The sequence below is a fragment of the Ptiloglossa arizonensis genome, chromosome 4 (assembly GCF_051014685.1).
Source record: "Ptiloglossa arizonensis isolate GNS036 chromosome 4, iyPtiAriz1_principal, whole genome shotgun sequence".
Lineage (NCBI taxonomy): Eukaryota > Metazoa > Arthropoda > Insecta > Hymenoptera > Colletidae > Ptiloglossa > Ptiloglossa arizonensis.
In genome coordinates this window covers 15,646,351-15,661,775 of record NC_135051.1, presented here as the reverse complement: position 1 = coordinate 15,661,775, position 15,425 = coordinate 15,646,351, and the positions used below count along the sequence as shown (strand labels likewise).

General features: G+C 39.8%; 1 long non-coding RNA gene across 1 annotated transcript in view; it reads right to left on the bottom strand.

The window, feature by feature from the left end:
* LOC143146124 (uncharacterized) overlaps window positions 1-5,519 on the bottom strand; it is a 277,891-nt gene extending 272,372 nt beyond the window's left edge. The window contains exon 1 of the long non-coding RNA XR_012991840.1: window positions 5,422-5,519. This is a non-coding gene — a long non-coding RNA (uncharacterized LOC143146124). The remainder of the gene's footprint in view (window positions 1-5,421) is intronic.
* Window positions 5,520-15,425: the final 9,906 nt, after the last annotated feature.

Genomic DNA, 15,425 nt, shown 5'->3' with positions numbered 1-15,425 from the left:
GATTCATCTCCGTTAAACGGTAAAAAAATTGTTCGAAAATGGTTGATATTGTTGCAATACACACTGCGCAAAGAATTTCTCGATAGTCACACTCTCCGAAATTTTCGAGGGGACTGCGTCAGCGGAGGTATACGAGGGTCAATGCGGTCGACTGTATCGAGTGGTTTGGCCTGCTGCCTCCCAGCGCGCGTCGAAGCAACCGCTCTAAACTCTACGAAGGACGAACATACCGGAAACAGCTATAGTGTCGTGCCGACCGCGCTATAGCCGCGCCACCGAGGCGGCCAACAGAGTGGGGCCCGATGTTCGAAGAGGCCCACATGTGCGCGGCACAGCTGTCCCTGCGCGCTGAACTCGTATCCAGCGTACAGTTCACTACCGAGAGGCTAGATTCTCGATTCTTTTTTCTTTTTTCTTTTTTTTTATATCGCATACGTTCGAAAAATCACGCTTTTCCCTCGGGGTGGAAAATTGCGTGAGAAATATCGATACGTAGAAACATAGAATCGATACACGTTTTGGTATATTTAAATGTACATTCGTGGAGAATAATCGACACGAAAATAAAACGCGAACGTTGAGACGAATCCGGGAACAGGTCGTATTTGAATGGAATGATAAATGAACGAAAACGACGTTTACGCCATCGGAGTCTAATTCGATGAATTTTGAAAATAATATCGAACGGGTGAGAGATAAAATTTTGTTCATTTTTTATTCGTCCCCGGGACTGTTTTATCTCGATGGATGAATTTATCTGGACGAACCAGTGGTAAAATTTGTGATTTTTAACGAACAAGTGCTATTAGTTGGCGTGGAAACGATTGTCAAAGGTTGATGAGAAATGGAATACTAATTTCTTGTTTGAAACTAGGTATTGAAATTACACGGAACGCCAAATTTTACATATCATTGTATCGATCGTCACGTTCAATATCGACGCTAAATTCTTCCATGCGTGATGTATGTATGCGATTTTATAATATATGTGATTTTTAGATTCGATGAACTACAGTGTTAAGCTTTGTAAAACGTAACGATTTATTTATATATTGAATACTATCGGAAAGAAATTCGTTTCCATTTAACGATAAATACAACGAACTTAAACGTGTATGTATGTCTTTTAACAAAAGAAAAATTTATTCTTTTGTATGCCCTCAAAATACCACACGAGATGTATTTAGTTACATTGGTTAAAATAATTAAAGAATCACCTTACTCGAATGAGATAATATATGCACGTACATTCCCAAAATTGCTTATATTACAGCAACAAAATATTTAGCAAAAAAAATACAGAATATCATTGTTATCCCCCAAACCAGCAAATTTTCCAATTTTTTCAAACATTTCTCGCAATTTTAATCGTTATAATTTTCAATCTTTCGATACATCGCTATTCGAACAGTTGTGGTAAATATTTCCACAAGCCCGGCAATAAATTTTACTTCGGTATTTTCCCAAATGACGTCCGCTATAATATACCTGGCCTCGGCTAATATTCCACGAACCTAACGATCGAGTGTTAAGCACCGAGCCTGAATGTTACATTCACGAAAGAAGATTTGTTTCTGACGCGCTAATTACAATTTTAGTTTAAGTAATTATGCTAATAGAGATTATCTAAGATCTTCGTGTTAAAAGAAGGCTCTTCCCGTCGCCTCATGCAATTCAAAGCGAGCCAGAAAACTGATTTGCAAACAATCTCGTAAAATGAGTCTTAATGTTACATATTTAAAGCGGGCAACAACTTTAATGAAAGTTCCGAGAGGAGGACGCGCATTCGCGGGATTCAAGGCGTCGTCTAGCTCGGTTAGAGATCAAGGCGAAGTGAAAGAGACAACGAGGAGCGACAAGTTGTATGTGGAGCACAGCCCAGAAGTACAAAGGAATAAAGGAACAGCGAAAAAGGAGCGCGTGCGTTAACTCCGTCGAGTTTCCATGTGTCGCGACGGCTAAAGAATATCCTTGTCACTTTCTTCGCTCTTATACTTTCACCCTGCAAAATTCAACCCGAGGCCATTCCACCTTACTGTACACCAAATGACCTAAAAAAAGGGCCGAGGAATTGGGAGATATACAATACTAAAAAATACGCGAAGAATGTTTAGTTAATAGTATAGACTGAATAGTCCATTGTCGAATGTTTCTGTATTGGAATATTTAAACACTTTAGCGATTCGAATAATTGGAGAATATAATTCGAATACCACTTGAATGTTTCGTGATCGATTAAGTATTTGGATATTCGTAATACTTGAATGGTGTAATCTGGACTGTGAGTCAAGTTTATTCATAGTGTTGAAAAAATTATTAAATATACGAAGTTTATTTATAGTGTTGAAAAAATTATCAAATATTCCAAGTTTATTTATAGTATTCGAATATTTATCAAATATTCCAAGTTAATTTATAGTATTTGAATATTTATCAAATATTCCAAGTTTATTTATAGTATTCGAATATTTATCAAATATTCCAAGTTAATTTATAGTATTTGAATATTTATCAAATATTCCAAGTTTATTTATAGTATTTGAATATTTATCAAATATTCCAAGTTTATTTATAGTATTCGAATACTATATTTATCAAATATTCCAAGTTTATTTATAGTATTCGAATATCTATCAAATATTCGAATGTTAAATTATTCGAATAGTCGTAGATTTAATTAACAGAGATCCGTTAACATATCGGCACAGATGCAAGTAGTTACTTTAATATTATATTTTCTTGCAAACTACTAAACGTCGTGATGTATAATTTGACCTACAATATTTAATATCGTTGCACTTGGTGTGGGAAGAATGATATTGTACTTGAATTTTTTATGAAATTTTTGCTCGGAGAAGCAAAAAATATCACCAGAATTTGTTCCATCAAACTTAAATTATTGTACACTTTACGAGGCATTGAACAATGTACGTATACTTCGGTTCTGATAAATCCCTAGTCAGGTACTTTTACGAATATCGGTGACAAATATCGAATTGAATCGAATAATTGAAATGACTTACTTAGTGCTTTCAATTGCTTATGTAACTAGTAACCAACGTTCGTTAAAAGAAATATGTAAAGTAGATATTTATAAAGATAAATAAGTCTCTGTAGGTCAATACAGCTTTTTCTAAATCGTGACTACGAACGATGGCTAAACTTGGTATTTATCGTGAAAGATTCATTTGAATATTTCGTAAGTGTTTAATCTGAACGTCGCGTTGAATATCAAATTTATCACATGTTTGTTAAAACGGATAATAGTCGCATCGTATATTTTTCGTAACGATCGATTCCCGTATTGTATCCGTTAATTGGAGACTTTTTTTTTCTTATTTTCGCAAGTATTGTAAACTCCTCGATTCCTCGATTCTTTTTTTGATACCTCTATATACAGTGCCGGTGGTTGTTGTTAGAAGAGTTCGTAATGTTTGCAAACGCGAGGCAAAGTCCTTTCGATGCGCCGCGGATCGACGCATTCGTCTCGCTATAAATAACGAGGTCGTGGTAAAAAGCACAAAACTAAAACGAGATCAGTGGAACACCGTGGAGAATAAACCGTGAAAAGTTCGACGCGAAGGTTAGAGAAACGATCGGTCACAACATCGACGGAATGTAGGAAGCGATCAAGAGATTCACAATGGAACGTCTTTTCGTGATTTCGATGATAACGCCCAAGCCTGTCCAATGTTTCGTCATCGCCTATTTGTGGATTGATTTTACCGATTAGATACCGTGTGCAGTCCGGCAGCAATTACTACTGTACAGATATATCGCAAGAATAACGATAAAACGAAAGATAAAACATTGCAAAGGTAAACGATTGTATCGATACACTCAAAGGCGTTGCTGCTACAATAAAAATCTAAAACGATGTAATACTATTTTCTATTCACTTGTTCAACGACCTTATTCGTCATAAAAGAGAAAAAAATATAGTAGCGGAGAAAGTATGGTGAAAGGGCATTCTAACCTAAATCTAACGAGAACGAATTTTGCTCGTAGTGTCTCATACCGTTTAAAGACATATTGTACACTTTTTTCTATAAAAATTCTGACTCGCGCGAAACGAGAGTACATATTCGTATTAAAATAGAATAGTCGAAGCTAGGGAGCCGAATCAGGAAGATTTTCTTGTTCGGAAACATAATTAGCGTGTCACTGGCAACGACGACGTACCGTGTTTCATACAGCGCCTCGCACTATTTTCGTATTCTCATCTGCGTTGAGCCCAGGCGCCTTACGACGGTCCTCTTTGGGGAACTTTCCGCGTTCACCGAATCACAGTCGGTAACCAGTTCCCTTCTCGGATGCATATACGCGTGCTATGAGCCCAATTCCGCCAGAAACGATTGGTTCCCTCTTCGACATCCTGACGTATTGCCGATACTGCAGTAACCTTCTATTCCCGGCTTTTCTCGCCGTGCCACGATTTTGTTTGCAGTATAGATCTCCCCACCACGAGCGAGAAAGAACGTACGAGAATCGTCGCTCCGTCTCTCTCGCTCCCACTTGCTCTCACTTCGTACATACGACCTGTTTTGTTATTCCACTACATGTTCTCTTCATTTCTCTACATCCTATTTTCACCATTGCTTTATTTCTCTTTGCGTTCATCGTGAATGGCGTTTGCATCGGTAATAGAGTTTTATTTGTGCGCAGAATCGAAAAATATGAAACGTTAAACATTAATAACGTTACGCGTCTAATTCTCAATTGGATCGAACCGAACGCGTTTACTTTTAAAATTGCTCGTGACGTTAGATACGAAGAGATTTATTTTACTTTTGTACGGAAAAATCGAAAGCAGCACGAATTTGTACGCGTTTGAACAATTTTGGACAACGTACGTTTTAGAAAATTTTATAATCTTCGAAAGGGAACGCTTTTGAATCTACAAACTTTGGAGCGCAGAAATAATAAGGTCGGACTGGAGTCCGTTATTGAGAGCGCAGAGTAGAAGGTCGAAGCTGCTTGAAAATTTAATGCGCGAACTGTAATTATATTTAGCGCCAGCTTACATCGATTTCTAAGAGACGCGGAGAAGATTCGAAGAAACATTCGGGATTGTTGGTAATCTAGCATTTTACTTATCCATTATTTAGTCGCAATAATAAATATTCCGCGTTAACTATTCGTTAAAACTACGTGGTAATATTTAAAGTACCGAAAGGAAAGAGAACGAGGGTGAAATTTTGTATCCGTACGTACCGCCATATTTGTCATAACCTAAATCGTATTGCCCGATATTGTGTTCAAAAGTAAAGAAAAGTCTTTGATAAATAAGTCTGTTCCACGAGCACCTTCTCGTGAAAAAAAAGTTTGATTGCACGTATGTAGCTATCGTGAGGAAATAACGCTGAAATTGTGAACGACAGAAGAGAGGGTACCGTAAATATAAAAGTTGCTTAATCGAACCGTGAGCAGAGCCGAAATTTCGTCGTAGGCGTTCCGGAGCCCGGTATGTTCGTTGTTACAAAACGTCGGCCTTCGGCCGCTCCCACCAGGCCAGACATCAGTCCAGAGTTCTCTCCTCGTGTGCCTCGGTTTCGTCATCGATGCAGACAACGAGCTCCCGGGGCTCGCTCACACGAAATTCTAAATATCGGCACGATATAACAAAATCACCGGCCACGAGAACGTCTTGGCGTATTATTACTTGCCGAGTCTCTGCTTTATCGGCAGTTGATATGACGCGGCGTTACTTTGATACGCTCCGTTTTCCCGCGGTATTATTTCTGAGTACTAAGAATAGAAATGAATAATTTCTCGTTTGAACTTTTGACGCTGATATACCGTGATAAGGCTATTTCAGACGCTACAATCGCATCTAAAGAAGTAGTTAAAGTTACACGAAAGAGTCCGTTAAGAACAAAATATAAATTATATACGAATCTCGAATAAGAATAAAATATTAAACGCGAAGTATTCTTAAACGTTACGTTACAGTGTCGTCAATTTCCAGCTAGATCGCGATTGATAATCGAACGATGTACTTGGAGCGTAAGCGGGCCGTAATTTCGAATTGATCAAGGGAAGCATAGATACGCGTTGTTTTCGGCACGTGTCCTATGAAAGTGGACTTGGCAAACACGTCGCAGTCAGCATATTTTCGACGTCGCGCCGTGACACCACGGGCAAACGACTCCTGGGCGACTATTCACCATAGAGAATCGAGTTACAAAACCGAGTTGTAAAAGGTCTACATTGACGTTGTCTCGTATCACGTAGCCGACGCAGAGCGCAGCACGCCATTGCCATCAGCTGCAACAGCGCTGCTACCCGGTGCTGAGTCACTGCTGCGTTGCCGATACACACATCCACGCTATTGCTGGCGGCACGGTCGTGTAGTGTTGCCACGTTTCGTGCTTCCCTCCCTTTATACCACGCCCCTCCGCCGACACGATAACCGTCTATCCCCACCGTGCGCCCGGCAAGAGAGAAGGAAACGCGGAGCGAACAAAGACGAAGAAACTGTGACGGTGCACCACTGCAGGAGAGAGAGGGCTGTACCGGGCGGTCGGTGAGTGGGACAGAGAGGAACGAGACGTCGCACCGCGCGTTCAAATTTCATTGCGTCAAGCTCACGGTGCTCTCTCGTCTGCTTAGCGCGGAATTCAGAGAAAACGTCGGTAATGGAGTTTCGTGAGATAAACGGCAGCAGCGTCGCCATCGCGGCAGAGTGTTGGCCCTGGTACCGGATAGGGTTACCAACGGGGCAACGAAAACACCTTGGAACAATGCGATACACTCTCCTATGCCCTTCTAAATAGGTATTCGTTTGGGCGTTACGTAAACGATCGCACGTATCCGAGTGACTGGGAAACGTGTTTGATTTCCCCGCTGTTTTTCCACCGTGTCTGAATCGAAACTGGTGAGTCAACAGTTCTCGATTCTCCAAAGGCGCGAAAACAATCCATCCATCAGGGGTGTTTACGGCAGCACGTTGGTCTCCTTTTGGTGGAGGTTTTGGCTGGTAAAAGTAGCCAGACTCCACCAAGTCCGCTTCGCGCTCTGATTGCCAACCCCGCGGTTCTTAAATCACCGACTATCCCGATTTAAGCTACGACCGTTTGAATTATTTTTCGCGTTACGGAGAGACCACTCACCGTGCCTGCCGTCTACCGCGTCTCGCGCGGAATAACGTTATCGCCGAGTGTTCCTCTTATCCGTTTTCGTTATTTGCTATGCGTTCTTGTTTTTTCATTCTTTTTTTTTTCGTTCAATCCGTCGGACAACCATAAATGTTTACGTATCTTTTTCAATACGCAAACGTGGACGCACAAATGAATCCACGGGTCTGTAAGGTACACAGATACAACAGTCCATCCAATCCGTCAGATATGTAGTTCGTTAGCAGCCGGTAGTAATGGATTGGGGTTTGGTGAGCCAACGTTAGCAAGAACGTTCATTGTGATCATAATTGCTGTTCGTTCGTCCGATATCCACCTTCCTCGAATCGCGCGATTACTGTTTATACGCCGACCGGGGTAATGGGAGTCGAACGACGAAAGAAAAACCGGACAACGTTGCGTGTCGCGTTGCGCCGTGTTGTCTCGTATGTGAACCCCGTATTCTCGCGCGTCCCTAACGAACGCGCGCGAAAGAACACGGCGTTGTACGTCGCGTTAACGCGTCTACCTAAAATGTTTGCCGTCGATGCGATTGGCACGCGACGTTTCTTCCAAGTAAAAGTGAATATCGGACAATTTCCCGGCGATACGGGCCGTCGAGCACACGGCTGCACGCTCGGAACGAGGATGGAAACGAGGAAACTGACGTGGAAATAAAAAGGACGACGGACGAAAAGAGAGGAGGAGTGGAAAAGCAAGGACGGTGAGACAGACATGGGGAGAAGGGTGAGGAGGTGGAGGAGGAGGGGGAGGGGGGATAGAAGGAGGGAAAATACGTGAGAGAGTTGTGAAACGGGAACGCCGTGCGCATCGCAATGCAAATGCAACTGACCCGATAAAGCTGCATCGGGTCATAGAAAGGGAAAATACAACCTACAAACGTGGGGGATCCCGCCAAAATACGATTTTTATAGCCCCTCGGCGCCACGCTGTTCACTCCTACCGCCACCCACAGTGACGTTCGCTGCCACCGAACACGCTCCCCTTCGTCGTCTCTCAAACACCCCCGCGTTTCTGCTCACCACCTACGTCCGTCTTCATTCTCTCGCTTTCTTACCCGATCGCCGCCTCGACACCCCTTAAACGAGAATGGAAACTCGAATCCTTGAAAGTCCCTCCCTACCTCCCGTTCCCCACCGTTTCCAACCGTAATGGGGTGGAATTGCACCGCTCGACGCTGAAATTTATTTCCGAATTATATAAAAAAAAAAAAAAGAGAAAGGAAGAAAGAAAAAAGAGAAACGGAAGAATGACGCGACTCGAGAACCAACGAGGGCAGAGATTCGTCGCATTGAACGACTACGGCTGGCAAATCCTTTGTTTGCTTCTTCTCGGGCTTGCTAATTGCATTGTTCTTTCGCGGCACGGAGAGCACTCCGGACGTATCACCCGCCTTTGATGTGGCCAAGGATTTTTAAACGTTCGTGGATACGGTAACTGTCGCGCGTTTTCTTCTTCCGCCATCTTACCTAGCGTTAACCCGCCACGCTGAAATTCTACAAACGCGGACACGTGAAACTCTACTCGATAGCGTTGTTCTGTCTGTTTGTTATCGGTACGACGATTTTTACTTTCGATTCTCCAGATGGATGTTCTTCGTTCCTCAATTTAACGATCCTTTTGTCATTGCGCGGGAAATGACACGGTAATTGCTCGAAATATTGTTTTTACTATTGTTTGTACGTATTTTTAAGGATGTAGCTTGTAACCGATATGGAACTGCATGGTGTTAATGACACGAATTTATGGTGGAAAATATTATATTTTTATCTCTTCGTTTATTGATTTAAGAACCCAAAATTTATATATTTTATGATTTTAAGTTGTTCAGAAAGGTATTTCGTTTTTTTTTTTGGTGAAAATGAAACACGATTTTTTTCGAGTGTACAAACATTATATTAAATTATATATTCTCCATTTTGGAAAACGAAATGACTTTCCGAACAACCTAATAGAAACGGGGAAAGGGTAAGTTAATTTATTTCAATAATTGTCCACGAATACGGTAAGCACAAATACCGTTAATAATTAAGTAATTTTAAAAAAAATTTTGAAACAGGTCAAATTTATCCATTTGGTAGTTCTAGTATTAAACACGAATGTGCATCATATTTTTGGCATCACGAGAAATTAAAACCTAACATACAATATTGTATTCAAATATTTCCATCCTGGATTTCACGTCCTTTTTTTTACGAAAAAGAACCGAGTAACACAAAAATGATACAAAAAGAATTAATAATTCGACAAATTGGGAGACAAGTGAAGGCAAAAAGGAAAAGAATTTATAGAAAATACTTTTTCTTCGGCCGTGTAGTAATTTATCAGATTATTTCTACTTCTTCTACCTTGACCTTATGAAATTGTTGTCGTTATAGTCTGGACATTTGCATCTCTAACTTGTTGCCAATCGTATTGAATTAATCTATCTCCCATGATCTCTTTAAGCGAAGATTAATTATCGATCTGCATATCCTTTCAGCTTTTATTCGCGTTCTCTTTGTCCAATATGAATTCGTCAGCACTGACAGTACGCATTGGAATGTACATAATCACAACGTTAGGCTCCGTCCATAAAACATTTCTGCATTCATTATTGTATAACACGTAAATATGAGATAGCAGTATGTAAATGTGAAAGATTTCCTAACTGCACTACCATATACGGCACGAGGCAATTGTTCAACGCAAAAGACCAAGTACTAATAAAAATAACACCTTCCTACGTATTTGTGATGCTTCCTCTTAAAGCGTCTCAAGAATCCACGTACTAAGGATTCGGAGTGAAGCTGCAAAAACAGCTAATAATAATTGAAAATCACTTTGCATACGTAGAAACTTATATACTAAGTTGTTCAATACGTTATGTCGTTTTTTCCATTGTAAAAAAAAATACTATGACACTTCAACTTTGAACAATTGTAAATATACGAATAAATCGACATATCTACGTGAAACTTCACACAAGTTCATCAAACAGTGATACCATCTTTAGAAAAATACAACGACGAACTTAACGGTTTAATTTCTTAACCTATCATTTCTTGCTACATACCATTGTTTTGTTTAACAACCCTAGATCGTTGCACGGTTTCATAAATATATACTGGGTTGTTCGATAATTTTTGTCATTTTTTCCATTGTAAAAAAGATACTATGACACTTTAACTTTGAACAACTGCAAATATACGAACGAGTTGACATATCTACGTGAAACTTCACATATGTTCATCAAACAGTGATACCATCTTTGGAAAAATAAAACGACGAACTTAATAGTTCAATTTCTTATCGAATGACAAAACTTATTGAGCAACGTATTACTGCCAATTCTTCAACACTATTCAATGTTTTTAAGATATCTGTATAAACAGCAGAATTGTGTTCTAGAATAATTCAAGCATACGACGTATACATACACACGTACAAACGCTCGCTGAATTTCCTCCGAGTAGCATACGTTGAAAAACAAAATAAATGTACCATTTGCGACACGTCATCCAGTAATAGTTAACGTCAAAGTATTCAATACCGTCGTTCCAAATAAGTGAATCCCGAGAGCATGAAACAACCGACTGCAGCAAATACCGTCTGACATTTAAACCTTATCTACTGCACGTGACTTCTCGCCACGCTACCTTGAATCGTGATCCACTGCAGATTCACGCGTAAACGTTCGCGTAACTCGATATTCTCGCTAATTACCAGCCTCGATTCTCCCCCCGTGAAGTTATTTAAAGTTTCGTGCCCGTTCGATGGAAAGGAAAGAAAAAAAACAAAAAATGCGCGATCTAGACGAGCGATTAATAAATACAGGTGTCCGGATTTCGCGAATCGAAGAGAAGAACCGAAGAAGGAAAAAAAAGAAAACAAAAGAAGAAGAAAGAAATTTTCGCGCCAAAATTTTCATACGACGCGAAGTCCAAACGGATAATGGCGGCAGTATACCGCGATTCCACGACGTCAAGTGGAGCATAATAAATTTAGGTATCGATCGTACGCCAAGAGCGCGATCTCGACTCGACCGTGTGTCCGGCTAGAATATCGTTCCACGCGAAAATAACAGGCCGGAGTTTTGAAAATTGTGGACAACCCCGTGGAACTCACTTTTCTGAGCCGGACGCGATCGATCGTGTTGCACAGACATCGGCGGTGAACACAGCCACGGAAACGTTACCCCCGATCGCGTCCATGTTTCCACGTAAACCTAATTAAATGTGAAACGAACTTCGCTTTCGGACGAGTATCGCCCGACCGCTACCCGGTATCAGTTTTCGGTGAATTTTAATTAAAATCGTGCCGTTTTAGAAACAGTGAACGCAAATTTCGAATGATAATCGTCCAAACGAAAGCGACGGGAACACAACACCAACGACGAAACAACGTTACGACGTTCTTCGGAACTGAAAAGTTTCACCGTCTAGCCTCACCTCCCCTCGTCCATCGAACGTGCAACCGTCGAAACAGAATTCGAGCGCGGAAATTCGCTTTTAAATTTTACGCGACCACCCCTCCCCCTTCCCTCGCACAAGGGGTAGGAATCAAAATTGCTAACCCAGACCCTACTGCGAGTGAAATCCGTGTATGAACACGTGGTAACCCCGGGCGGGGCAAAAAGTGCTTACAAGGAGTGTAGTGTGGGTGCAGAATGGTGGATGGGGTTGCATGGACATTGGCCGGACATCGGAATGGGAAACGGGTTAGCCGAATGACCGGCGGTCAGAATTATGGGGGTGGTGAATTGCGAATACGCCGCGTCTCTATGCCAAAAACAATGCGCGCAGTAAAACGGTAAATGGTGAGACGGCCTTATAAATGTCTCGGCGATTGCGGCCATCGCCCGCGCTTTTATGAACGAGATTCTGGCCGCGCAATTTCAACGCGGAACGAAAGAAAACTGATTGTGCTTGGGCTTGAAATAAAAGTGTACACAGTCACTTGGAAAAATATCCGTAAGCTACGTTACAAGGGAATTACCCTAACCTACAAATCCGATTTTAACGAAAATCGTGAAGTATAGGGTATTTTCTATACATTGTTTTCCTTTTTCTCTTCACTTGTCTCAATTTGTCGAATTATTGATTCTTTTTATTTCGTTTTTGAGTTACTCGGTTCTTTTTAGTAAAAAAAGACGTGAAATCCAGGATGGAGATATTTAAATACAATATTGTATGGTACGTTTTAATTTCTCGCGTTGGCAACAATGTAGTGCATATCCGTGCAATTTGACCTGTTTCAAGATCCTTTTTAAAATTATTTAATTATTAACGGTGTTTGCGCTTGCCGTATTTGTGGACAACTATTGAAATTAATTAACTTACCCTTTCCCGATTTAACTTTGAAGATACCTATGTGGTATGATGCAAATAGGAATACACCATTGGTAGATCTAATGTTAAACAAGGGCAGAATTTTTACTCGATTAACTCATTTCTATTGGGTTGTTCGGAAAGTCGTTTCGTTTTCCAAAATGGAGAATATATAATTTAATAAAATATTTAGACACTCGTGTTTCATTTTCACCAAAAGAACGAAATGACTTTCCGAACAATTTAATATTTTGACAACGAAAAATATTTTCGAGTAGAGAAAATCGAGATTCGAAAATTCGACGTTTGTTCGATTCGTCGATACAATTCTTTTTGGGGAACTTTTTTCACAGTGGAACGATTTTCCATGGGTTTCGCAGGATTATAAAATTACGTAGAAAATGAAAGTCGTCGCAAGCTGTCCAATCGTACGAAATCGACCGAAATCAACATTTACGGTGTCACTTTCTCTTCGATTTTTCAAATGCAACTTCGCAACGGTGCGAAATAGAGCAAAACTTTTCGCGTGAAAAATGTTCGACTTTTAGTGCTCTGTCACGCTGCTGCAAGAAAGTCTCGAGGAAAGGTGCATTAAAAAAATAAAAAATATCGAAACCTTCGTGAGTTGATTTCACATTCTGAAAGGAATTTTCTGTGGACGACAAAATTTCTCTACACGTGCACCATTATGTTCTACATGGACACAAACTTTCATAAAAATCAGATTTACAGGTAAGAAGAACTTTCTTATAATATAGTCTGGTAATACTTCGACCCACTTTATATATAAATATACATGTATATGCATATCATTCGTCCGGGAGATTATTCGTTTAGAACACACAATCTTGAATTAACGAATTTTAACAACGATTTAATTATTGAAGACTGTAAATGAAAATTAAAGAACATAGAGGTAAATTTTTAGTGTAGTGTGATTTAATACAAAAGTGTGACGATTAAGTGTAACATAAATAGAGAATTGAGGAAAGTCCTGTCTTATGTTAATAAAAATAAACAGGTAGATACTGGTATTTGTGTATAATTTTCCTATGATTTTATATTTGGGAGAAAGTCCTGTCTTATGTTAATAAAAATAAACAGGTAGATACTGGTATTTGTGTATAATTTTCCTATGATTATATATTTGGAAGGGTGTATAATTTTTCAGTAACTTTTACTATTTTTCTCGTATTTGTGATACGATAGAATACTTTGAAGAATTATAATCAATACAGTTGTGGAACTACACTTTATTTATATTCCAGGTGTTTTCATGAATCTACCCTGTTGGAATAATTGTACATAAGGTTACGTTTAGAAACAACACTTCAACCACCACCCTGTACACTTTATACAATTTACGTTCTTCTATTTCACAATATATACAATACCGCAAACGTTGTGCAATAGAGGCGTTGAATAAGATAAATACAAAATAAAATAATTTCCAATCTTCCCTTCGAACAACGTCTTCTCTTGTATTTCGAATAAATTACACGGAAATAAAAATGATCCGTAACCGTGTATTTATAACGCTACCGTGCGATTTAACGATAACAAAAAAAAAATTATACAGGGCGAAACCGGAGACATAAAAAATAATGATCGAATTTGAATAGAATTGAGCGAAATGATAATTTTTCTCTCCCACATTAACTGAACATTTCTCGTTTTCTTGTACCGCCAATTCGATGAAATAATTCGATCCGTACAAGTATTTCCACGGCGATATAATTGAAAATTATAAACGTCGGAGATGTTTTCGATCACGTCGAATTTCATGGGATTGAACGCGGTACGTACTTCATCGCGTGTGAAATCGTCTAAAAATACTAGATCTATCGCAATACTCGGTTAAATATAGGAAATAATAAGGAAAGGAATACATCTTGTTGGCGCGCTTCTCGAATCGCGCATTTCGGTAATCGATATATACGAAACGTGCGCGCGGGCGGCCGAATCGCTTTTAGACTCATTTAAAATGCATCGGAGTATACCACCCTCCTCATCCCTTCCTGTTCACGTATGTACACCAGCGCACGTTTTCTTTACACTCGTGCGCGCGTTTAAAATACCACTACCGATCTAATTGAAAAAATAGGAATCGAATTCCTTGCGTGTAAAATAACCCTGCGAAACGTATCCTTGTTTATCACACATTTCTAAAACAAACAAAAAAAGAAGAAAAAGAGAAACCCCTTAGGGACCTTTCTGGACCACCGAATTCGTATTTTCGAATTTATTTCGGTGGCGTTGCCGGTCTCGCGTTTATCTCTTACCTACTTTGAATGTCGTTATTTATGCGCGAATAAAAAATTTAACGTCTCCCTAACTCGCACACCTACCCTGTTTCTATCTGTAAAACGAAATCTCCCATAGAACAATGAAAATTTTCAAAAATTCTATATCACTATTCCAATTTCGATAAACTCTATTCGCGAATAGATTTTTGTAGAAAAAAAATTGAAAAAAAAAGAAACAAACCCTGTTGTATTTCTCGTAATTTTCCATGTTCGACTTACTTAAAAGGACGTTGTTTAAAAACGCGTAACAAGTTGAAACAGTATCCCGAAATTATTCCGTGCACTCGAAACACGAATTTTAGTTTGTAACAAAGTTGCGGTATAGTCGCAGCGGGTATCAGTGAATGAACCAAAGGTTAAAACTAAACTGATAACGTTCAAATGAAGTTTGCCACGGAAAGGTAAACAACTTGTTAAACGATTGCAAATAATGGCGAACGATGAAAAATCATTTACCCGACAAAATCCATTTCACAGACCGGACACGCGAGTCGTGTCAACGAAACGCGATACCACGAGTTCGTAATATACAACGTACGAAGATGTCTCGTTGCGTATCGTTGACGAGGTGTAACTAGTCGCGAGTCTAATTTTCTCGTGTGTTTAAAATTCCACCGCTTCCACGATTGATATCACGGCTCCGTATCCGAGGATTATTACGGTATCGGAAGGTA